The 25,394-nt window shown below is 44.4% G+C and overlaps 1 protein-coding gene across 2 annotated transcripts in view; it reads right to left on the bottom strand.

Moving 5' to 3' along the window:
• The window catches only part of NCALD (neurocalcin delta), a 63,948-nt gene extending 43,181 nt beyond the window's left edge, over nt 1-20,767 (bottom strand). The window contains exon 1 of one of the 2 annotated variants that reach the window (XM_062570456.1): nt 20,638-20,767. The gene's annotated coding sequence lies outside the window, so the exon portion shown is untranslated. The remainder of the gene's footprint in view (nt 1-20,637) is intronic. The other variant, XM_062570455.1, reaches the window with a different exon arrangement.
• Between the last annotated feature and the right edge of the window lie 4,627 nt (nt 20,768-25,394).

The following is a 25,394-nucleotide window of genomic DNA, read 5'->3' as shown; positions in this document are numbered from 1 at the left end:
AGTGCAATGGTAATGTAGAAGTTATATGCAGTCATGGGACAACTCTCTCAAACAGGAACCTATAAGCAATGTGAATATAGAATGAAGAGTCCAGGCAAAAAACACGTTTCCACCCAACTGTTCAATATCAGCCATGGTTCATACAAAAATCACAAATGTTCGTCTTTGAGATGCACACATGGTAAAATGTCTAAGAGGCCAGAAAATAAGCAGGCAAAGGAAGGCCTGGGAAGCTGGTGAACCCAACTAAAATCACCAGTTGGTATTTTTGAAGGCTTCCTGAAAAACTGGTCTGAGGTTCACATCTACAATTGGTATGAAACACAGCTGCTGTCTGGAGGGCAGTTGTGAACCTCTTGCTTTAGGTGCAAGTAAAGGTCATAAGGTCATAAGGGAACAGGCAAGAATTAAGGAGGTGGTGGGAGTGCCTGAAAACTTTTTTTTTTTTTTTTTTGGATGTGTGTGTGTGCATGATTTCCCATTGAAGAGCGGTGCACAGTAAGTGCTCAAATAGCACAAACAAGTAATTTATTAGGATTAAGAGTAATTTATTAGGAATAATTTATTAGGATAGAAGTAATGTGTATTTTTTCCTGAGGGGTTTCACATTAACAAGATTCCATTATGAGCTAACAAGAGGTGCTTTTAGCACACAGTTTGGAGCATTGTACATTAGGGCTTTCATAAAGCAAGACAACATAACCAAGAAAAGAATTTCTTCTTGTCCTGATCAATAATGGTTCCAAACTGACATTAAAATAGCCCATACAGAGCACATTGCTAGATCCTACAGTGTCAATGTTCCCTTTTTCAAATATGAAGTCAACTAAAAGTTAGGGAAAGTGTGGGAGCTGCTTTGCGAACTCCACATGGCCATGTTAGCATGGCCCACAGAAATAAAACTACACAGAGCTACTACCACCAATATTACAAGGACTTCATGCCTGTGGTTTGCAACAACACTAGCCTCATAATGTGGCTAGGTGAAAAATTTATCTCAGTTAAGTTGCATAAGAAGTCTAGTCCCACTAACGATGCAGGACAGTGCGATCATGAGTGAAAATTAATGACCCGCTAAGACTTATGATATCTTTTGTGGGGTCACACAGCATCTGCCTGCGCCTTTGCACACCTGTCCTGAAAACATGCAGCCATCTCCTTTCCCAGGTATTAGTCATACCTCGATAGAGCTATTTGCCTTCTCCTGAATTGTAGAGACAAACAAGTTCAGGAGCTCCTCTAAAGAGGTCCAAGCTTCCATTCAGGTTCATTCCTATACACTCCCGGCTCTTAGGATTTTTTTATCATTTGCAAAGTATCTCCTAATGCCACATTTGAGTCTGCTCATTGGGACAGCCTTGTCCCCATGGAGTGCTCTGTTACAGGATCTCATGCTCCTGATAAAGCCTGCATTGCTGTCTCACTCTCATGAACCCATCAGCCTGCCTCTCACTGCTGCCATGGCTCCTGGTTATTGAATAATTCCTGGACTTCTTCTGACCTTGTGCCCAGCTGGGCTGAAGTAGCTCAGCTGGGATAGCGTTAGACTGAAGATCTAAAGGTCCCTGGTTCAAGCCCAGGCTTCAGCAAGGGGGGGGGGGTCCTTGTTGCTCCTTCTCTGAAGATATTCAAGGCCCGCCTGGATGCAACCCTGTCTAACATGCTCTAGGTGACACTGCTTGAGCAGGGGGGGTGGACTAGATGATCTCCAGAGGTCCCTTCCAACCTTACTGACTCTATGACTCTACTTCAGCCATTCCTCACCCTAAGGCATGCATACAGACCCTGCAGGCAGTGAGATGTCTGCCCAACATCTCCATTTCATGGATTGCTGCTGTATTCATAGACCTTCTGATGCCACTTCTTGCTACTTACACTGCAATAACCTACATGAATTAGGCACCTGTAGTGCCACAAATATTCAAAGACTATTCCAGTTCTGTGAGCCTACATTTTTGAAAAGAGCGGAGGTATGTTAGATAGAGGAGATGCAGAAATCAGTTGCAATATAGAAGCCAAATGACCAGTGAGATGACGGGTAGAAATCTCACTTATTTGACATACGTTCCCTATTATACCTTGACTCACATTGCCTAATCAAGAAGGGCAGGAATGAGGAAGATTCAGTGTTTATTCATGTAGTAAAGAGGGAACTTTGGCAGGCAGCAGGTATGCTATTGGCCTCTGTTGCCCAAAGAGCACAGAGGCCAGGCAGAGCTGGAAGTGCTGAAACCAGTGGCTCTGCTGAGCTGGCTGGGTTTACTCGCTGCTTGAATACCCAAGGAGAGAGGAGGGCAGTGGAAAGCAGAAGCCACAAACAGCTACAGAACGAGGAAAGAAAGGGAGCTGGCGAGAAGGGGCAGGGACAGGCAGGTCTTCTTCTCATGCAGGAAAATACTGCTCTCTATTTTGCTTGAAGAGTATCTCTAAATCCTGTTTTGCACTGCCTTTCATATGAGCTGTGAAGAGTGACAACAGATGTTCATATACAGAGGGAGGGAAATTTTAGTGCTGCTCTATTTACTTCCCCTGAAGATTTGCTTACAGATGAGAACACTGGAGCAGTGTAACAGCTACCTGAGGGAGGGCTTTTATTTCCTGCTCCTCTGGAGCGTTAGAAATCGAATGGAGTGGAGTGTGCCATGAGGCTTCATTTCACTGGAGCTTTTATGTCTTAAAATTAGGTTAGCAAATTTACTGCTGCAGTAGCTTAATCTCACAGTGCATTATCCGTACACATGATGGGCTGGAATATGAACTAATTCTGTCAATAAAGTGGCTGTTTGAATCTTGATTGCCAGATACAAGGAATCCAGTCTTTCCTTTGAGATGCTAAGTAACTACAGTCTTATACAGTCCCCTCCCCATGGGTTATGGGCTGGAGGCTTCCCATATCCAAGTTTTCCTTGGAAACAAAGATGCTCTGGAGGGAAAGGAGAGGTGGACAGATCACGCTTCAGGCACACAGGTGCGCACTTTGACTCTGCACCAGCTGGTCACAGTAGCTTGGGGATCTGCAGAAATCCTGGAGATTTCTCTGACTAACACCACTAGATTTATATCCACTGGGGACCCAACTGCCATGCTGAAGGGATGCTCCCCTGGAAGTTCACAGCCAGAACCTCTGGTATTGCCTGAACAGAGCAAGGGCACTGAACTGTATCAGAGCATATGTGTAGAGATACACACAGAGTGCTCTGAATTTAGACACAACTCTTAACAAGCAATATGCTTTGATAACTGGTATCAGCCTAAGAGATGACCATTTTAGCATCTACAAACTCTCCACATCACTTAACTGCAGAAGGCAGGGAAGACATAGCTCCAGATTTAGAAACCTAACTTTAGGTGTCTACAGTGCAAGTGTCTAATCCTTCCATGCAAACCATGGAAATCTGGAATTTAGAAACCTCCATCATTGCAGTTTAGAGTGTGATTGACCAAACCCTGGATTCCCTGGCTAATTTCAAACAGAAATAGAAATATCAGAGGCTAGTTTCACAACACTGCTTGAGAAGGTCACAGGTCCAGTTTATTCTGAAATGGCTAATGTCAAATTAAATGATACAATTTGTTGTCATGGGGTTCCTTCATTTTAGCAAAAAGAGATGGAAAATGCAGCCTCATGCCAAATTAAAGCCTTTTCTGCCTGATTGCTCAGTTCACCAGACAAACCCTCAGAACAATTATTCTTAGAGCTGTAGCCAAGACAACTGTCCACCAAGGGAACAAGAGGAAGTCTGGATTGTCATGGGGATATCTGGTTATTGGCTTTAGAGCAGCCCAGATGGAGGAATGAGGCGAAGGCTCACCAACCAGCCCTCTACATGCAAAGGTAGAGGTGAAAGCTTATTCTTCAGATCAGAGAGTGTTCTAATGTTAATAAGGAAATGTATTTATAACGCAGGGAACATTCTTCACTAAGAATTCATTTGATATTTCTGAAGATTTTTTCCTTCCTTTTTTCTTAAAGTGAAAATCACTTACTTTTTTGGGTATTCAGAAGTAGATGATAACATTGAGAGATATAAGGAAGGAGGGCAAATACTGCATTTTGCTGTCATCAAAAGGGCAGTCAAAGATTCGATAGCCTCTCTTCTCTTGCTTCATTTACACCTAGAAAAGATGTAGCTGTGTTCTCAGGTTTGTGGGACATCACTACTAATTCCTCCCAAAGTCTCTAAACCCTCTGGCGCCAACGAAGAAAGTACTATAGTCAGATCTTTGTGGGGAATTGCAGGGAGAAGCTGAGGGAGAAGTCTTTCAGTCTTAATCAAAGAACTAACAGGAATGTTTTTTTAGGATTTTTAGTCTTATCCATTTTGACTGTAAAGGGTACAAATACAATTTCTGCTATTCCTTTGCAGGCCAAGATCTTCACACACAGCCCAGAACACAAAAGAATTTTCACCCCAATCCAAATTCCCATAAAAAAAAGTTCACTAAGCCTGAATAATGAGTTTAGTCATTTGAATCATGAATTTGGCTTCATAACCCACTGGGAGACTGAAGCAGAGCAAAACACGTCTGCTAACACCCAGACTTGAGCACCACAATTGGCAAGTCCTGCTGAAGCGAGATCTCAAACTGAAACTGTAGAAATGTTAGAGGTTAGAACTGAAGTTTCTTGGCAGAACTGACCTTATATGGAAACCTCATAGAAAGTCTGTTTGCACTAGCTTTCAAACCAGCACATAAGCTCTCATTTCTAATATACATATGTGTATATACATATATATATACATATATATATACACACATTTATATAGATATATATAAAATGATTAATTCAAAATTATATAGGAAAAATCAAAATAAATGATTCCTGCTGAGGGAGGTGCTAGACAAAATAGGACAAATGTTTCCTCTTTAAGGATAATGGGTTGAACTGAAAGAGGAAATCCTAAGTGGAAGATGATTACGATAGAGTTCTTCAGAGATGAGTCTTGGGACAGATTTTATTTAACATTTTCATTAACAATCGTGATGCATAATCTCAAAACTGATTTTGCTGTTAGCACCAAGGTGGGAAGTACAGCTAGAGAGTCAGGCTATCGCACAAGAAAAATAGGATGATTTTAGCACTGGAATAGTGAAAATGGGATGAAATTCCTTAATACAAAATGCAGTTTCTGAGGGACCAGTAAGAAGAACTCGTCCTTCTAATTGGAAGTAACAGAGTGGGAGAAAAAGCTGCAGATCTCATCTAGCCATAAGACAACTATAAAACACCGCTATGATGTGATCTGCTGATGACAAATGCAACTTTGTAACGAAGCTTGGGTGAGAGTCCCAGCATTAGGAAGTATCAATGCTATTAATCAAAGTACAGCACACTGTACAAGGGTTTGGTGATACGAGGATTACTGGTGATACCAGGTGGTAGTTAGATTACTGTAGTACATGACCAACAATAGGCAGGAAATCACATTCAGGAAAAGGGAATTCAATATACAGTGGATGCAGAGAACTGGTAAGCCAAATAAGGGAATGGGAAGCCTGTGCTCTTGGAGGAGACCAGAAAAGCTCGGCTGTTTAGCCTAGCTAAAGAAAGGCCAAGAAGGGGTATGGTTGTAGTCTATAAATACATCAGAAGGGGTAAACACTAGGGACAAAGAAGATCTATTTAAACTGAAGGACAATGCTGGCATAAGAACAAATGAATATAAACTGGCCATGAATAAATTTTGGCTGAGAATGAGAAGCAAATCTCTAACCACTGGAGCAGCAAAGTCTGTAGAACAGCCTTCTCCTTAAAGTATAAGAAAAATGGCCTAACTCATGTGAAAAGGGAGTTTGAAAAATCCGTGAATAGGGTTTACATGACATAGCTACCAGTAACAGACTCGATGACTCAGGAGGTCCCCTCCTGTCTTGTGTTCCTCTAGAAGAGAAATGGCATCTTAAAAACAAATGCTTCTTACAGCAGAGTTTTTCAAAACGTGTAGGATTTACAGCACCACTGGCACAAGGGGTCACCAAGAGGAGAGCCAAAGGCAGTAACGTTAAGTAAACGTGTTTACAGTGTTTCTGTCTTCCTCTGCACGATGTAATATCCCACCATTGCACATCAATAATGTGGTGCAGCAGGAATGTAAAACAGAGGATTATATAAGCAGATGAGTTGGTGCCAGAACAAAGCAGATAGGTCAAAAGAATCAGTAAGCTGTGTCAATTCAAGCTTTAAAGAGCATTAGAAGCAGCAATACAATTAGCACAAAAATTAATTGAAATTGGGATTTAAAAGCAACCTCAATAAAATTCTGATCTGGTTGGGCTTAACTTTAGAGTCAAGAGACTTTACAGAATATGTTATCCAAATCTGTGAAATAGTAAGTTTTCAGTTTTCTTTGAAAGTGAACCATGTGCCCAGTTTCTATCCAGTATTGACGGAGCATGTAGTAGTCATCTTGTTTTAGGCAACTGAGGCTTTTTATAGACTTTCTTCCTCGCAGTGTTCTCTTCCTCCCCAGGATGGAACACAGTAACGTTTATTTTACATGGTCGTTTCATCTGAAGATCTTTGAATGTTTACAAAGATACCTGCATTTCAGTGCTGACTGAACTGATGCTCAGAAAGAGGGAGGAAAGGTTTTCGTAATCGTCTGTGTGACTGTTCAGAGCAGCTGATCCAGTGCTCCTAGACCGCCCGGGGTCAGTTTTCAAAGAGCCCAAGGTGCGGATCAGTTCCTAGGGCTGGATCCGCAGAGACTCGCAGAGGGATTAGGTGCAGGATTAGGGCGCTCTTCAGGTATTGCCCAATCCTGCAGACATCTGAAGTGCCAGGGCACCAAGGCTGTTGCCGCTTCAAGTCTCTTAATGCCCGTCCTACAGCTCTAGGGCATACCTAGGACCATCTCAGTTGTGACAGCTGTGAGGTGTCTCAACCTGTTCTCCCCGCATGATCCCCATCACGATGAACGCGGAGATGTCCCTCAGCATATTGGCTTGACACAGCAGGTGGCTGGTCTCACAGCACCCTGAGAGCATGGGGCTCCTCATCTCCCATGGCCGTGGTGCACTGGCTCTGCCTGTTCGCATTGCCCCCATCCGTGCTCTAACCACAATCTCAGCAACCACCTTCTCTCCTTACTAGCCTGCAGCACCCTCCATCCCTCCCAAGCTGAAAGCTAACCCTCAGATATTCATGACTGAGAAATACTTTGTAAGTAGTTGTAACAAATAAGAAATAATTAGCAGCATGACAAATGTCAGTAAAATAACTTAATATTCCCCCCTCAATGTATCTTCTCATACTTCAGATATTTCAAATACTGTAAATGACAACTTCAAGCAGAGATGCCCCTGTAGTAAATAACACAGATTCTTTGGCTGCTGCAGGGTACAGGAGATGTTTGCTCCAGCTTTTTAGCTGACAGGCACTTATGTGCAAATAGTTAAGGAGTTAACATGTATGAAGGTTGTCAACTGTCCACCTAATGGAGAAGATCACAGCTGGAAGGGAGCTGTTGCTCTGGGACAGAGCCTTGCATGGAGTTTTCCATTTTCAGCTCCTGAAATTATCAGCCCTGGATTTGAAATAGCAAAAAAGTACAAAACACCAGTGAACGATATCAAGAGACTTCACTTTGTTTCCATAAAATGAAAGCTAGACCTGCACGTGCTGCACAGCAAACAAAGAGAAAGCCTGCTATCTGATGAGTGTACAGCAGGCATCACCTAATGAAATGAAACCAGTTCAAGATGAGACAGGGAGATCAACATCTGAACTCTCTGCTCACATTTTGGCTATCGCATGAGTTTCCTCAGAGCAGGAAAAAACAGAACAGGAAAAAGCTCAGAACAGATACCACAATACCTAACAAATTAATATGATGTCAATTTATCTCAGAGAGCATAATATATTTAACCAATGTTCCTGCTAGAAACACCAAACCTAATTAGTTTGTGTAACTGCATTTGACGAAGAAGGTACATGTTGCTGAAAGTTGCTTAATGGAAGTGTACTGTAGATCTTCTTTTTGTCCACTTACAATTACAGTGATCTCCTTCATGTATTAGATTCAGTGGCTTATAATTAAATGCAATAAAGATTCCTAGAGTAAATCACATTTTTCTTAATATATTTAAGCAATTTTACAGAGTCTTATTGATCAAGGGAGGAGGAGTTTTAGAAATAATGTGCTTAAACTGATGTGACAAACCATCCAATTACCCAGCACTTCTCAAGGCTAACGCCTGAAGTAACAAGCACGTCACACAACTGTGCCATTTCCACTTGTGCCAGACACCTAAAAGGCAGCAATTATTAAGCTTTGCAACTGGTGGAGTGGGAGATTTCAGAAATGACTGAGGGAAACGTCTGTTATTGTATTGTTTGCATCTACAAATTCAGCACATCAAAATCTTGAACAAAATTGCACACCAGCAAAATTAAATAGCCAACTTTAATTTGTAAGCAATAGTAAGTTATATCCAGTTGAGCAGTGGCAATTTGGACAACACTGGTTGTTGAGTGGAAAGATTGGAGCAAAATGCAAAAGATATAGAAGAATGAATGCAAACACTGATGAAACACCCAGACAGCTGAATAGGCTTTTATTGCCAAGTGAAACAACAGCACTTTAAAGGAGGAGCACATTTTGGATCAAAAATGAACATAGTCAAGGAATTGTACATTAGAGGCAGATGCTTAGTGCAACTAGAAATCTTATAACGTTTTTGTTTTTATCCAGTGATGCTTGGAAGAAAAACTTGTTTTCGGTTTTGTTGTTAAAGAAATATTTCTGATTGTTTGGGTTTCTTTTAGAAAGACATTTCACTTTCACTAGAAAGAGCAGTTGTGTAGCTATAAATGCATGGTAGGCTGCACAGGACAAATCTTTAATTATACCTATCCTTCTGCAAGTTCATTAGGAGACAGTTGCTCAAGGCTAGAAAGGATTAAAACATATTTAGTGATTCTGAAAAATGTCTTAATGCTAGTCTCCTCAAATCTCTTGTATTATTTGAAGCAAAATAGAACACAGCAATTGCTGTCTGCACTTGAAAAGGGAAAACTTTTCAGTTTCATGCCACGTTTTGGGGTCCTGTTCAACTACCTGCACCGTTCAAAATATATTGCAGCCAATAACCTGGTGTTTTACAGGGCTTTGATGTAAAGCTGTAATAACGAAGAGGTAAAGGCCTCCATGAACAGACCTACCAAGACATCATCGTCATGGACTTCATCTGACCGGAATGGCCTCAGACCTAAGGTCACAAATGACTCAGTGGATGCATTTAAATGAGGACTCAGCCTGAAGAGTCCCAACATGACAGATTTTGCATGCTGCCAACGAGCATAGCCTGTCTCTGTTCAGCATCTCAGCATCTGAAAAACCAGTTGCATTTCCAGCACACAGCAGAGGCTGAGCTTGGTCTCTCTGTACCAGCTGCGTTGCCAGTGCTGCCCCAGGGAAAGGAGCGTGCTGCCCTGAACAGAGGGGTTGGCAGTGTGTTGGGAGCAGGCGGAATTAACTGGGAAATCTGAGGAAAGCAGAAAACACTCCCTGTCAAACAGGGGAAGTAATAAAAACAATCAAATATCTTGAGAAGCCAAGGGCAAGGAAATAGGTAAATGCTCCCCTGGCTCTCTTGAAACTCCGCTGACATTATGTTCCAAGACTAAAACCATAAAGGTAAATTTCAACAAAAATGGAAGGACTGGCCGCAAACTGTACCCAGAAATCTGTTTTCTTTTCTTTTGACCTCTTTCAACACTGAAATTGAGATTTTATGAAGCGCGCACCTAGACACTACCTCCATCCTGTAAAGTGAAATACAAAATACCTTCAAGTGCTGTACAGCAGAAGTCTGTAGGCTGTAATGTTATTAGGCAGCACATAGTGTGCACTTCAGGCAAGGGATGGTTTAAAAACAGGTATTAAGAATAATAAACATGAGAAAAATGGAACATGTCAACCTACAATTGAGAAGGTTAATACAGATTATAACAATTTACTAATTCTAGAAAAACTGGAACAGAAGGAAGGGTAATACTGAATATCCATCTCTGCAATTTTCACATCTTTAAAATAAATGCAAAACTAGGAAAGTTTTAAAACAGAATCAAGTAATATGAAGCATTTGCACCAAGCAATAACATTAAGTCAGCATCAAACCCACATACTGAGAAAGAAACCATTCAGTAGAGCGTGAGTCCAGCTGTGTACATGATAACGTACAGGCGACTAAAGAGCTTGTTTCTCTATAGATTAAATGGTGTTTCTCCTTTATCCTTCCTTCTAGCCATGCTCTTCACTTTCTTCACATCAGTCCTTTTAAAACACCCCTGCTTTGTCTGAACAGACTGGAGCTGCAGCCTTTGTGTCATGCTTCGGCACTCTGGTTTCCTGCTGCTGGCTGCAACAAGAGCTCTCCCGAGCCTTGGGTTTCAGAGAAGCACCTTTCTGTTCCTAAGAGTTTCTCCAAGGATTTCCACTTAGATATGCGTGCTGAGGTACAATACATCACCTAAGCCTGTGAAATAAATGCATCTGAGTGCCTTCCCCATAACTGGGGCCAACTTGCTTGGAAATACCCTCATCTATATGATTAAACTTTGAAGAACAGCCATTACAAACTGCCTCCGCGGACTGGCCCAGTTGCACAGGTAAGCCTCAGACTGGGCTTGGGCACCCCCTGGGAGGATATTACTTAACCAGGAACAAAACTGTGACAGGGACATGCGTATGGACACAGTCGTTGAATCAGGAAAGCCAGATAACTTATCATACCCTTGAACATGCTTTTGCCCCTAATGTTAGTGAAAAAATAAGAAATGTCTAGACTTGGGAGAAGCGTGCTATTACCCATTGGGAAAAAGGTCAAGTTATGAACAAGACTCAGGGTCCTAAATATTTCTGAGCAAACCAGATTTGGAGCATGCATTGCAAGAGGCCTCAGGCTCCGAAGTCAACTTCCTGGTGCTCTGAAAAAGTTTCAGGGTCCAGCAGCTTCCAGCAACGGGGCCAGTAAGCCCAGGAGGGCTAACTGTGTGGGAATATGAGCGTGGCTTGGCAGCCCCAGCCTCCCAGTGCCTTGTATTTAGCAGCAACACCACCTGCCTGAGTGGTGTTTGACTCATCTGGGTCTGGCCACCTTCTCCCATGGTGCCTCTCACTCTGACACTGGGGACTTTCCACAGGGAAGAGGCACCGCTCGCTCCGGCAGGGCAGAGCTACGGGCTCCTGCACGTGAAAACACATCCCAGTGCACAGCACGGGGCAGCTCCTCTCCTGCACTTCAACCCGGCAGGGCGTGAGGGACACTCTTGTCTCCGGTGAGGAAATGAGGACAGGAAGGTCCTCACCTCCCACACAATACTTCCATAGCTGGAAGGCCACGGCAAAGGCAGACCACGAGGATGTGGCAACAACAAGACACAGCCGTGAGCTTGTGATTTTTAGGTCATTGCGGAGCTTCCTTTCCTCCACTCTGTACCCTCATGGGTAGACCACCAGCACCCAGTCCTGGAGCGCGAGGTAACTTGTCTGGGTGCCTCGATGTGGCTGACGAGGCAGTGAGAAGGAGGTATCACCAGCAATCCCTGGCTCAATGCTGCCCGGAGCCCCTTGGAAACAGCTGCTTCCCCGGGTCAGCTTTCAAAGACAGGACACCAGAGGGACCCTGAGGGCTGGAGTTGCATTCCAGCGACAGCAGCTCAGCAGTATCCACCTGCTTCGCTGGCGCCGGGGAGATAGTCCCTTCATCTTATTTTCCCACACAGTTTCCCTCTGTGCTCCTGAAAGGAACATCCACCAGCAAGAAATGCTTCTGGCCAGGTCCAGCTGCAAAGCCACTGTAGTAGGGGTATACTGGCTTCCAGGCCACCTTCCCACCATGCTGGCCAGCGACACACCCCCTTTGTAGCAGGAAGCCATTTGGACATGTTCAAGCTTCCCATTTGAAAAAAGAATAATAAACATTTCTCTGCAATAGCAGCTGCAAGTGCAAAACTGAAGCTCACCCCTGAGAAACACCACTGAGGGCTGTCAAAAAAGAATTACCGGGCTCAACGGTTGAGGAGTCAAAATTGCTTTAAATACTGGGAATTGCCACCTGCCTTATAATCTTCCATTAGCATCCAATGACAACTCAGAATTATCTTGACACAGACACAGGAGAGCATGCAGCTGTCCAGTTTTGGCTACGGAGTCCCCTCCTCTCAGAGTTCAAGCCATTCCTTTGGTTAAAGATGTTATTTTGGGAAAGAAATGAATAATGGGAACAGCACTGTAAAAGCACAGGGAATTCAGCAAACAAAAGAAAAGCTGCTATTTTAGAAAATGCTTCAGACTGTTAATCATGGCTTAACTCCTTCTCTCCCACCTGCTGCCCCACTGCCCTGCATATGGGTCAAGTTCCTCTCCCCCTGTGCCTTGCGCTGGAGAGCTGTCCTCAAGAGGGTCAGGCATTGAAGGAGCGATTTTACTGCAGGTTCCTTGTATGGGAACAACACTGCAGTGAATGGGTAACAAACTTCAGTTCAATTTTTAATTAAACACTATGAATTAAGTGAGGTAGAGCCTTTTGCAAGGTCTCCGAGTTTAATGAAAAACAGCGCAAAAATCAAGCAAGCAGTTACTCTACTAGATCTTCCATCACCTTTTCTTGTATTTAAAACAGCTGTATTGTTTAAATTGGGGTATCACAAGTGTTATGTGGACACAGTGAGTGGGGGGCTTAACCCTGCACACCCAATCACATCCTCTGGTTTGCAGAGAAAAGACATTCATCATTATAAATAAAGAAACTGAATCCACCAACACTGCAAACCTAGGTAAATATTTGGCATTGTATACTTAATAAATTCATGAAGCCCACTGAGGAGCTGCTGTGGACCATGTTCTAATGCTGTTTTATCAGCTCTCATTTACCCTTGCCATCAGTATGACCACATGCCTGCAAGGTCTTTTTGCAGCCCTGATACACACTGGCATGGCTCGCCTGCCTACGGAGTCCTTCGCCGAAGGAAAAGACAGGTGACGTCTCGGCTATGGCCGCGGGCGGCTCTGCAAGTAATCCCAACGAAAGGGAACAGCCGCCTTCCCGCGCAGGCTAAAACCTAGCGAAACAGAGATAGAATAGGAAACAAATAAATGTGGTGGAGCTACTGCCGTGATGATGCTGGAGGAAGAACGACTTAGATCTGAGCTCTCGTGTTTTCAGTTCCTAAACATTTACCGCTCTGGTTCAGCCTTGTTATGTCTGCCTCTGCTGGGACGCCCCATACCTTGCCACATAGCAGCAGGGATGTGGGCTGCACTCACACTTTCAATCTCACTTCTGAATTTTCAGAAAAGGGTTTGTTTTATTTCAGGAAAAAAGCTCCAAACATCAGCAAAACCCCCACTCCTTAAATTTTCTCTTTCAGGAGAAGTATGAGGAAAGAAAAATCTATGTTTTGTTCAGAAATGGAACAGTTCCTTTTTCCGTTGCCTCTGACCTTCCCAAGGCACAGCACTTCTCTCTTTCACTTAGTTCTGTTTCTCTGCTTTTACCTGAGTTGAGACGATGAGACCTCCTGCACCGGGGTGACTACGCTCCTTCAGCAGGGCTTCTACAGCAGCGACAAAGCAAAACCTAGAAGGACTTTCTGCAGAACTGCCCACTAACTAGTGGCTCTTGCATAACTCCGTAACTGAATAGTCCCACAAGGATTTCAGAATTGTAAGTGGTTTAATACCATGTGCCATTGAACATTACATGCCCCGATACTCACATTGGGGATTTTGGTTAAGAAAATCCTCCAAAGTGGTAAGGAAGAAATGCAAGTTCCAATAATGTTTTTATATTTTTAACAGTGAAATAAGTGAATGCGAAGAGTTTTAGAGCTGTGTAAAATTAGCAATAATGTTTAAGCAAGGGGAGATCATGCTTATACTGAAAGATATACCTTGGCCAGCTATAATTTTAGTCTTCTTGTTCATACCCGCCTGTGAAATAAGTCTACGAAAAAGCAGGCTATCCTTCAGATGTGACTGCATTAGTATGGTCAGACAGATTTTATATAAAAAACACCCACATAAGATAAACAGCTATGAATAGGACACTTGACAGACAGGTCCAGAAGACAACAGGCAGTGTTTCTGCTAAGATATAGTTGCTCTAATTGGACCTGTGCTTGCTAAAATGGTGAAGTTAAAGAGGGCTCTACAATCATGCTGCCATTCTGCACAAAAGAATAGTGTTGTGATAGGAAGCAAATAGCAGTTGTGGAAATAATCAGCTGCTTTGTGTTCATTTTCCCCCGGCATCTTGGATTTGCCATTAGGAACATTCGCACAACATGAGTAGAATATTTTCTTTAGAGTTAAAAGTTCTCAGGGTTGAATTGCTTCATAGCTGAAGTCTCTTCAAGTATTATTCAGCTTAAGTTAGACACTTCAAATGAGCGGGATCCATTGTGTTTTTGTAATCCTGGAAGAGACAGAGAAAGGCTGTGCAAGGCATAATCAGCAAATGCACCCTCACTGGGAGCAAGGGAATTCTGCAAGGAAAGGAGCTGGCTTTGACATGCTTCTGCTTTAGCGGGTCTCCTTTGGAGAGCAAGCCTGTAAATTACCTGTTGTGCTTGTCTAATCAAACCTCCATGCACAGAATCTCGCAACCTTCCAAAACCTGATCTCTTTTATAATATGAGAACAAGCTCCAAACTCTTAGAGGCAAAATCTTTGCTCTCCGGTAGCATCTACTGTGTGAGGGGTGATCAGGCAGTGTTTGTCCAGCCCTATTTTATACATGGCATCCAGAAGCAAAGGCAATTCTTTTTGCCCCTTTTAAATCAGATGACAGCCAAACAACAAAATGTCAATATTAGCTTAGGAGGCATTTTGCTTCCCTGAACCCTTCAGCAGCTGTTTTGCATGAGATCTGGCAGGCCAGTGCCAGAGACTCCTCCAGACGCTGGGTAACACTATTAGAGGTCCCTGCTTGGGGCAAATGCCCCTGTCGCTGCAGCAGTGCAGTAGTTACAGCAGAAGAGCCAGGAAGTTGCCGACCTGTCTCCAGCCTTTTCCTGTTATAAGCTGCTCATTTAGTCGTTCCCAGGCTCTCCTTTCCTCGCTCCGCACCACCTTTGCCCTGTCTCACATGGACCATCCTCCTGCAGCTGCAGGGCCAGCCTGATTCTGGCCCGCTCCCAAGCCCCCATCCTCTCGACAGTGAAACTCAGCACTGCTAAGAAGCTTTGCAACAAACGTGGCAGGTATAAACCTGTCTCAAAGCCTTTCTAACCCCTGCGTGCACCTGCTTCCATGCACAGACACAGTGAGCTGAAATACCGACTCCTGCCCCCCTGCTGTCTCTATGCAGATCTGCAAAAATGCTGAGCTGCTCAGAAGCAGCTTCTATCCAGCCTGTGAAGAGGCTCCTGCCCTCACGCAGGGCTCCCCAAGATATGGCTGCTTACCCATAAGGAACGAACGTGGCTCATTACACCCCTCCAACAAACATGCCTTCTCGTATCATCCCGATGGTGCTATGCGGCTCCTGCCCTCTGCTCACACTGCAAGCAACAGGTCCCGGTTGCGGGATGTGCATTACTGAAAGGCGAGCGCTGGGACAAGCCCCCTCTCCGGCTCCTAGGCTTCGTGTAATTGGGCACAGGAAAAGGGTCTCACTCCGCGGAGCCTGCTGTGGGGCAGCGATGCCCCTCAGCCACTAAGGGTCATCTCCCACGTTGCGAGCCAGCACATTTACTGATACAGTCGTGTGTTCACAGGGACACATCCATACATCTACTGCAGCCCTGCCACTGATCTTTCCTTTGAAGGAGCACTGGGAATCGCTGTCTGCAGAGCTGTGAGGGACGTCCGGGGAGCTGGAGGCACTGAATATGCCCTCACACTCAGCTTCTGCTGCTCCCCATCATCCGTTTCCCTTTGTGCTTCGCTAGCTCTGCTCCTTATCCCGGGTTGCCCAAAACCCTGACAAGGTGGTGGGAAAAACTGGTGACCGATGACAGTCTCCAAAGGATTGTGTGTTTCAGATGAAATCAGAGGGGATTTATCAACACAAGTGCAACTCATACGAAAGCACATGCTCATTTCTATTCAGTACCTCTGTAAAAGGCAAAGATCATAATAAAAATAACCTTAAGGACTGACATCAGTGAGATTTATGCAGCTAAAACTTTGCACGACACTGTGAACATATACAGCAAAAGTCTTGAATTAGCAACAGAAAAGAAATAGAGCTAAATTGGAGACCCCATCCTTTGCTCTTTTCAATGAGAAGAGATATTTCTGGGAATTCCAGGCACTGGGCAAATTAGAAACAGTGCTTCAGCCCAAACTACAAGCTTCTTGGCTTTTCTGGGTGTAAATCAGAACCTTACATTATCTCAGTGTCATTTTGTGGCTGAAAGCAATTCAGCAACTAGCAGCACAGCCAGACTGAAATTCAACAGAACAGGATCTGAGCACTTTAGCTTTTAATGATTAGATGTTTTTGTAGAAATGAATCTCAGAAAAAAAATGAAGTTTGGCAGAAAGTCAACAGTGTTGAGACCACAGAATGGAAAGCAACTTTACAACCCTATATTCACATTTTCCACCTATAGGATTTCAACATTTGCTAAAGTTGTAATAAGGGCAGCTTCTTCACGGTGCTCCCTCTGGGAAATATCACATTCAGCAATTCCTGAATTACAGTTTCTAATTATATTTTCATACTGTAATGCTGTCTGAAATGCAAATTTGATGACAGAATAATTTGATCCATGTAAAATAATTACAAAATTACTGTTTTTCAAACCTCAACTCATACTCCCTGCTATTTAAGAAGATAAATTTAACAGCAGTAAAAGTACAGCCAAAATATATCCTATTTTTTAAACTGTTATCTGACTATAACTGTCTCCCTAGAGTTGGCTCACCATGGAACATTATTTCTAAACTATGGCTACCAAAAACATTCCAGAGCTAGCATTTTTTTACTTTAGCTTGGAACCAACAATGAGGTCAACTTTTAGTTTGCATTCAGAGTACCATATCCATGGCATCTGGATTTAATTGAAAAAGCAACTGTTGATTAAAATGCCAAATCTCTACAGCTGCTCAGCTACCATTTAAACCAGTTGTTGCTAATGTTGATGCAGGACATTAAATTAGCACAACATGATGATTTTTAGCAGGGTTGAAACTAACTTCTGCAGTATGTAATTTAAGAGCCTGAATCTCAGTACTGCTGTATGAGTTCCCGCTGTTTGTCAATCCCTCACATATGGGGTTTTTATCCCCCCCATTATCACCTTGAGTCGTGGGTAGGACCAATAAAATTACAGCCAGACTCTCATTCTGTCTAAAAAGTGCTAGAAAGAGTTGAAGTGCTCTGTGTTGCAAGGTTTATTCAGGTTTTTATTACACTTCTGGTCTGAATTTAGAATGTCATTGCCCATCGACTCAAGCAGATCAAGGTAGAGCACACTAAAGGCTTGAGTGTGTTATTATTACCAGGCTAGAGGCATCAACAGTTTGAATTTGTTTTTAATGTTACTGGCTGAATCCCGTTGTAGAAGAAGAGATTCAAGGAGATTTCAATTCCGTTTTTAGCCAAGCTCTCCCGAGGTGAAGCACTGTGATTCTTCAGTAATTACTGGTCTATTCACCCTTCTTCATGGATAAGGAGACAAAGCTATAGGAAGAGCTTGTCTTCTCCTCATGTGCGTGCCACGGGGTCACATTTGCAAATCATATTAAGGCTAATAGGAGTTATAAGGGTCAATCTGGTGTCGCCGGAGGAAGGTGGAGCGTTACTAAGTGTGTGCGTGGTCATTTTTTTTCTGTTTATGTTAGAAAATTTCAAGTCCAATTTGCAGTCTAAAGGTATAGCCTTGGGTGGAAGATGAGGGGTGGATTGCAGTCACCTTCCTGCTCTGCAGTGGCAGGAAGGAGGCAGGAATTTAAAGCTTGTGTTTGTTCCTTTCTCATGGTAGCTGAAAACCATCACAGGGAAGAGACTGAGGGATGCTTAACATTATATTGTCCTGAGAATTTCACACATTCCTAAGGTAAAATTCAAGCATGTGTCAAAAGTTTGTGACACTACACACAGCTAACCAAGCAAAACGAGAGCATGAAATCATGGGAAATAGGCACGTGGTCCTGGGACCTCTCTCACACCCCACTTCCTTTGCTTGCTTTGGTGAGCAACTCATGCTTTTTCCACACTTCACAGACCCTCGCACTGTGTACAAGCCACCTCACTGGCCATGTTGCGGCCATCTACTCCTCCAGTGGTGGCTCCCAAACCTCCCAATGCCAGCAAAAGGTGACAGAGCTCGTCACTTCACCAAGCAGGACGCATCTTTGTGCAACTTATGTGGCACTCAACAGCTTTCCCTGTGACCATGCTGTGAAGACCTTCCTGGTGCAACGGGAAGCAGATTATCATCCTCTCTTAGGTCAAGTTCATGCCTTTATCAAGACTTGTTCAATACTGCTAAAGCAAAATTAGAGATAAACTACAGATGAGGAACGCATTTTTAAAATATTTCTAATGAATAGCTCTTGAGCAAAAGCTACATCAATTATCTTTTACCTTCTAAGTGTTTTCAAGGCATCAAATGCTACAGGATGCTGTACTCAAGCCTAAATAAATGAGATGAACATCACTGCTATGCTGACAAGTAAAGTCAAGTCACACCTGGTAGGTAGCAGTAGCTGCACAACGGAGCCAAATCCTACTGAGGCGAAGGTGACTAACTTTTTTTGCAGGAAAACTCCCACTCGGTTCAAAGCCATCACTGCTCCCCAGGTCTCCCCAGGTGCCGACCACTTGTGGGCCCTGGCCCAACACCAGAGCCTCGAGCGTGCAGGGCCATGTCTGCCACCTCCCTTCGCCACTGCCACCACCGCGCTGTCCAACCTTGGCAGGGGCTCACGTGCAGGTGAGACCACACGGACCGCACTCATGGAAATGCAAACTCCTCACCCTGCCTGCTGAGCAGCTACTCCCAAGACAGTCCAACCTACTCCCCAGCATAAGGACAGCGCCAGCAGCACTAGTACTGGCAGCTCGTGCAACCTAAAAAAGGGCTGATAGCCTTGTTCTTGGAGGAAGCTGAGAACCAGGTATTAATCATCATCACTGTGAAGCTGTTAAGATATTTTATGCATATATATGTGTATATATATATGTACATATATGTATTTGATTTGCTCATACACTACCATCAGGTGAAAAATTTAATAAACAAGATTTAAAATATTTCAGTCTCCAAAACTTTGATATTTTTGACATAAGAGTTAAACTGGAAAGAACGGATTAAATAACACCATGAACAAGGGTTGAGAGGCTTTAAACGCATTTATCATTACTGGTCTATTAAGAATACCAAAAGCAGCGAAATCCACGACCTTAGACCATACCTTTCTTTACAGAAGTGCTTTCAGTCTTAATCTCCACCTTGAGGCACTTTTGAAACAATTACATCTGCTGCATTTATTAACATCAGAATAATGTTTATACAATTATTTTATCTCTTATTGCACCGTATTTTAAATTGTTGTGTAGGTTCATGATTGTTTTGGAGTTGCAGCTGCTTTAGAAAGTCATTACTGCTATCAGTAAACCCTTTGAACTTTGGGAGGGAGAGAACAGGGAATAAGAGTATATAATCCGAGATGATACAAATGATCTAACACACTTTTCCAGGAAATAATGCACATGATGTTTCATCTGTAATCCTTTCTTAAAACGAATATGTCTGTTGACACACAAACAAACTCAGGCAGTGGCAATAAACTTCAGGAGCTCTGGAATCTCCTTCTTGCTAGCAACCTCCTCTCAATAAGTGTAACATAAAAACCGAACCAAGTTCCCTCTTCTTTTCCAAAAAGGATCCAAATAGCATTTATTTTTCAATTACCATGGTGCTGTTCATGCTGCAGTTATTTTTTTAGCTAATCTGACTGTTCTTACTGCACAAGAGAAAAGAAAGCTCTATCTGTGTGTGTGTGAGAGAGAGAGAGAGAGAAAAGGGTAAAAGCCTGTGTTACAACAGTGTTGGTCTCTTGGCACATTTCAGACAATTTTTCAGGAAGCTGTTGATCCTTTCCTCTGTAATCTTTAGAGTCAGGCGTGCCACATGCCCCAAGAGCCAGGCAGAAGCCCTAGCCGCGTACGGCTGCTGCGGGTGCAGGGAGCAAGGGCGAACAAAGATGATTTCAAGATTCAAACTTTTGGAGTTTGATAGCAAGCTGTACCTACTGCCGGCTTTCTGTTCATTAAAAACATTGACTATAACAACATCTCAGCTAGAAGGCATTAAAAAAAATCCAAGTTCCAACAGAAGTATAAAGCTGTACAGATGCCCAGGTCAACAAAATACCTAAACATCATTTCTTTTAACTCCAGTATAGATTAGCCTAAGTTGCTCATGTTCATTTATATTCCTAAAGTGTCAAATGAGAACAGTATCATTTTATTCTCCTTTCATGGATCATTAATCTAAATTTAACTCTGCTCTGCAGTCTGCACACAGAATTAGTAACTGGAAGCTGCTTTGCATTTATCTGATAGTGCTGGGCTTGTTCATCAAGGCAAACTTCCAGCCAAAACAAACAAGTGAAAAAATATCAGTCACAATAAGCTGCTTTTTACCCTTTCTTTTTTAAGAAGAAAAAATACCTGACGAGAACATAAAGCAAATGGTTACCTCACACGGCAGAAACGCAAGTTTTTAATAGTCCATGCTCTGGCAGCCCCTGAGAAACAGCAGCAGCAACAGCAGCAGCAGCAGTGGGGATAAATCCAGCATCCACTAGGTTCTCACAAGCCTTTGGCTGCGCGGCCGAAACCACAGGCTCTGCCTCCAGCTGACGTCAAAGTCGCTGTCACATGGCCAGATGAAAGCCAAGAGAGCAGTGGTTGTCCTGGCAACCGCAGCACTGCTCCGAAATTATTTCAATAGGTCATCTGTCATACTGTGTGCACATTTGAACCATCATGGGCTCCCTGACAACCCAAACACCGAGGGCTCGGCTCCGTCGGCTCCCGCGGGGAGCCCGTACCACCTTCGCGCCGCCGTCGTTTCGGGAGAGCGCGCATCCCTTCCTCCCGCGCTCTTCCTCTCGCATCCCCAACCTCCAGCCAAAAGAAAAGAAAAGAAAAGAAAGAAAACTCCCCTTTTATGCCCAAGCGAACACTGCATCTCTAAGAGCCGCTGCCCTCCGCGCACGGAGATGCCCGCGCCGCCGGCTGCGAAGCAGCATCTTTGGGAACCACGCGCAGCTGAGCTCGCGTTCACCCTGGCAAAAATTTGCGCTCGGCTGCCAGCACCCCTGCCCAGCTGCCGCCCCCGGCCCCGCTCGGCCGCCCCCGGGGCTCCCGCGGCCCCGGCCCCGCGGGGCCCGGCAGCCCGCCCAGCGCCGCTCGCCTCCGGAGCCTCGGCCCCGGGCAGAGACGCGACGCCCGTCTCGGACCCTCTTGCAGTTCTAGCTGAAATCTGCTTTTGTCCCCAGATCTCCCCTCCCTCTGCCTGCGCGCTGCCTCGCGGGCGCGCCGCGGCGCGTGCACAAGGGGGCAGGATGCGAGAGCGAGAGGAAGGAGCCGGGGAGCGGCGTGCACCGGGGGGCCGCGGCGAGGCGGGCGGCCGCGGCCGCAGCAAGCAGGCGCGCTCCTCCGCGGGGATGGGGAGCTCTGACAGGTGCCGGGCAACTCGAGAGGAGGAGGCGAGAGCGCCGGGAAGGATGCTGCCGGCGCCGGCGGAGGCGGCAGCAGGCCGGAGCCGGGCCGGGGGCCGGGGGACCTGCCGCGAGCCCGCCGCCTCCCCCTGCCCCTGCGCCCGGCGCGGGAGCGGCTGGCGCCTGGGGAAACCGCAGCGCCCTGCTCCGCGGCGGGCGGCGGGGCCGGCTGTGCGGGCAGACGTGTGGCTTTCCCCTGCGGGAGCTTGTAAACCGCCTTCCAAACGCTACCAGCGCGCTGGGGTTTCCCGAAAGCCCGCGGAGTACGCGGGCAGCACCCTCCGCTCACTGCCCCGCTCGTAGTGCGGGAATAGCGATATTTCCCCGACGGATGCAGGGAGAGCTAAGGTGTTAAAGACCGCAAGCATCTCAGATACTCACTGTTGAGATCTAGCCCTCAGATAATGCGATCTAGCCCCCAAATAATTGGAAAATGCTTTTAAAAAATGTATGATGGATGGGCAGTTGAATGGATAGAGTGAATGAGACGCCAACGCGTGGTACGTGCAGTAGCACACAGAGCTCTCTCATCCGCGCACTTCTTTCCCTCACCTGATCACTTATACCTCATTAGCAAAACAGTGAAGAGCATTCAAAGGGTTATTGCAAGAGAATGAAGCAGTCCAAACTGTCTAAAATTCATGCCTTAAAAAGAAAATATTCACAATTAGCTGGAAAGCCTGTGCAGTTAGAACAAGCAGAGTATGATGAATTAAAAAAACTCACCATATTCTACATGTGTTACGTATAATCACATGTATTAATCCACTGTAGAAGGCTGAAATTTCACGTCAACACCCATCAATGAAATTGTACCATAACATACAGATATATTTTTTTCATTTACTTGCAACGCTTGTACAATCCAGCAGAAAATTTGGGATTATGATTTGAAAAGAAAGCCCTCCAATACCACATGGTACACCACTTTCTAATTATTAGTCTGTCAAAAATGTGTGCACGTGCGAGATATTCTGAAGTTTTAAATTTTTTAAAGTCCTTTTCACAAACCAGACAATATACTGAACACATTCCTAGGGTCAAAAGGCCTTTCAAACACATTTCAATAATACCCTAAAAATATTACCAGCAGTTTTATCAAAACAGTTAAATCACAGCAGCTGTTTGGTTTTACTAATCCCCGGCTTTGGCCAGAGAGCGAAGATTGTGGTAGACACAAAAGGAGACTTCATAGAAGTTTAAGGGCGGGTTCCCATGACCATCCTAATGTTCAACCAACCAGCTGGACAAATAGGTGCCTTCATCACTGCAGTCTTCCTCTCTGACGAGGGCTGCCGGCACCACGGCCGCGTGCAGGAGAGGGGGTGCCCACGGCCAGACCCGGCCGCCTACCCGTTACTGCTTACGCCAAGTGGGGCAGGTCGGCGGAGGAGACAGCGCAGAGCCTCCCTGCAGCAACCCGGAGGGGGCTGCGAGCGGACCCAGCCGCACTCGAGTCCCGCAAAAGCCCAATTTTCCACACCTACAAACACACGTGGGCTCAGAGTACCTGCTTTTTCTAGTGTAAAAATAACCCTTTCACTCTCCTTTGGGGGTATTTCTGCTGCAGGGCAAAAAGCCCTGTGGAGTTCCTTAAATATGGATAGTCTTTATATGGATATGCTAAATATATGTGATGAAAGCTTTAGCTTTCAGTTAGTTGCAAGACTAAGTGAAAAAAACAAGTCGATGCTCTGCAACGCATAAAATAACATGCAGTTATTTTATAATTATTTATTTTTTGCATAAAATAATGTGCAGTTTCCATTTTCCAATGGGCTTGGCTGAGGTCCTGTTGTGCCTCCCCACAGATGATGATGGGAAGATGATTTCTCCACTGCGAAATTTTATGAATTAAATCACTACTTCTCCACAGCAGTTCCTTGTAATGCACAAACCTTTTCAGAAATAGGGACAAAGCAGAAGTTCACACCACATAAACAGAAACTGGAATGGAAACAACAGCAATCATCCCTGAGAGGGCCAAAAAACCTGCAAAAAAGTAGTAGAAGAATATATATTCGCTGACTTAGTTTAACTATTCCATGATAAAACCCCCAGTGCCAAATCTGTCTCTTTCTTATTGTCAATCAAATAAGTGAATGCTAAGCAATGAGACATGGGCAGTGAGTGGAAAAATAGATAAAAGATATTTAAAGGCTGAAGACTACTGAGAAACAAACTAGTTTTGTCAGGTTGGGAGCACAACCTTAAGATTCACACTCATCATCTCAGTATTGGGATGCTTCTGCTCTGCACTGTCACGCATTTGGCTTCCCCCTCAGAAAGCAAACTTTCTTCTTAGGCTTTGGAGGACAGTAATAATTGCCATATGTGGGTACAAGGCAAGAAAGTTGTTGTGACATAACTCACTAGGTAGGTAAAAAGGCGGTTGAACACAGTGATCAGAAGTCAGGGCTCACCTCACTCTCCAGGGAATCAGAGATCGCACCACTGAGTGCACCAAAAAAGCTCAGATGACTTCCCAGCAGAAAGCGGAGGTCTTGCACGTTTTGCTCAAATGGATTTCAAAATGCCAGGCCAGGAGCAACCAGCCCTCCAGAGCGACGGCTCAGCCCCCCGAGCTGAGCTCGCCGACCAAGACGGCGAGGACGCGCAGCCCTTCTGCAGAAGCAGGCAGGGAGGCCGGTGGGCAGCAGGGCTCGGTGCCAAGGCAGGAGAAATCCTGCCTTGCTGCTGGCAGGAGGGAAGGGCAACCCAGCCAGCATCTCTGCCCCACGCTAGGGACCCGCTTCCTCTTCCCTGCATTGGGCCGAGCGTGGCGTCTGTGCCCCCAGGGTACCCACACAGTGACTTCCTCACCCTCAAGACAGCGGACGATCTATCAGAGCTTCACTGAGTGCAGTAGTATGTGCTGTATGTAATAACATACATATCTTTAATATACAAACACACCAAAAACACATGTATATCTGAACATAAGTAATAATTTACACACATCTATAACACTGCAAAGAGGAACAGAATCCGGCTTTTCTTCCCATACTTGTTTTGATTCTACAGTGCTAACAATAGACAACATTTGTTTGCCCATAAAACTGAAGACACACATAGGGAGCAGAAATACTATATGGGCTGACCTTTGAACCCACAAAAGACTAGATCCTCCCCAATGCCAATCACCGAAACAACCTTGCCCTCAGAAAGGAGTTATTTCAATTTAAGCAGCTGAGAATCCACTCCTGACTTTTCTTTTAGTAAAACATTTACTAAAACATCTTAACTTTTCTTTTACTGCAATATTTTAGAAGGTACTTCATCTTGAAATCTTCTTTCAAATATTTGTGACTTTTTGCTGCTTTTAAAAACAAAGCGAAAAAGCTCTATGTAAACATTATTTTAATGTAATATATTAAAAAAATCCCCCTGTATTTCGCTGGTCTCTGCAGCTTGCTGTTTGAAAGGCTTCTGTTTCCATTGGCATCAGTAATGCAGACAAAAGAGAGACAGAAAGAGGGCTCAACAAAATGTTGTCATGTTGATTTTTGCTCTCATAGAAAAACAAGGTGGGAAAAAACCACAGGAGAAGACATTCTAGTTTTCTAACAGCTGACATGGCATTGCAAGCAAAGGGATTTTTGAAATAAAAACAACAAACAAAAGTGGTTCACTCTGCCCCATTCAGTGAAGGTGGCCCAGTGAAAGTGCTATTGTTCAAGTCAAATCGGGTGGAAGATGCAT

Source organism: Rhea pennata, chromosome 2 (genome assembly GCF_028389875.1).
Source record: "Rhea pennata isolate bPtePen1 chromosome 2, bPtePen1.pri, whole genome shotgun sequence".
Taxonomy (NCBI): domain Eukaryota; kingdom Metazoa; phylum Chordata; class Aves; order Rheiformes; family Rheidae; genus Rhea; species Rhea pennata.
The sequence above is the reverse complement of the archived record's forward strand: the minus strand, read 5'-3'. Positions and strand labels throughout refer to the sequence as shown.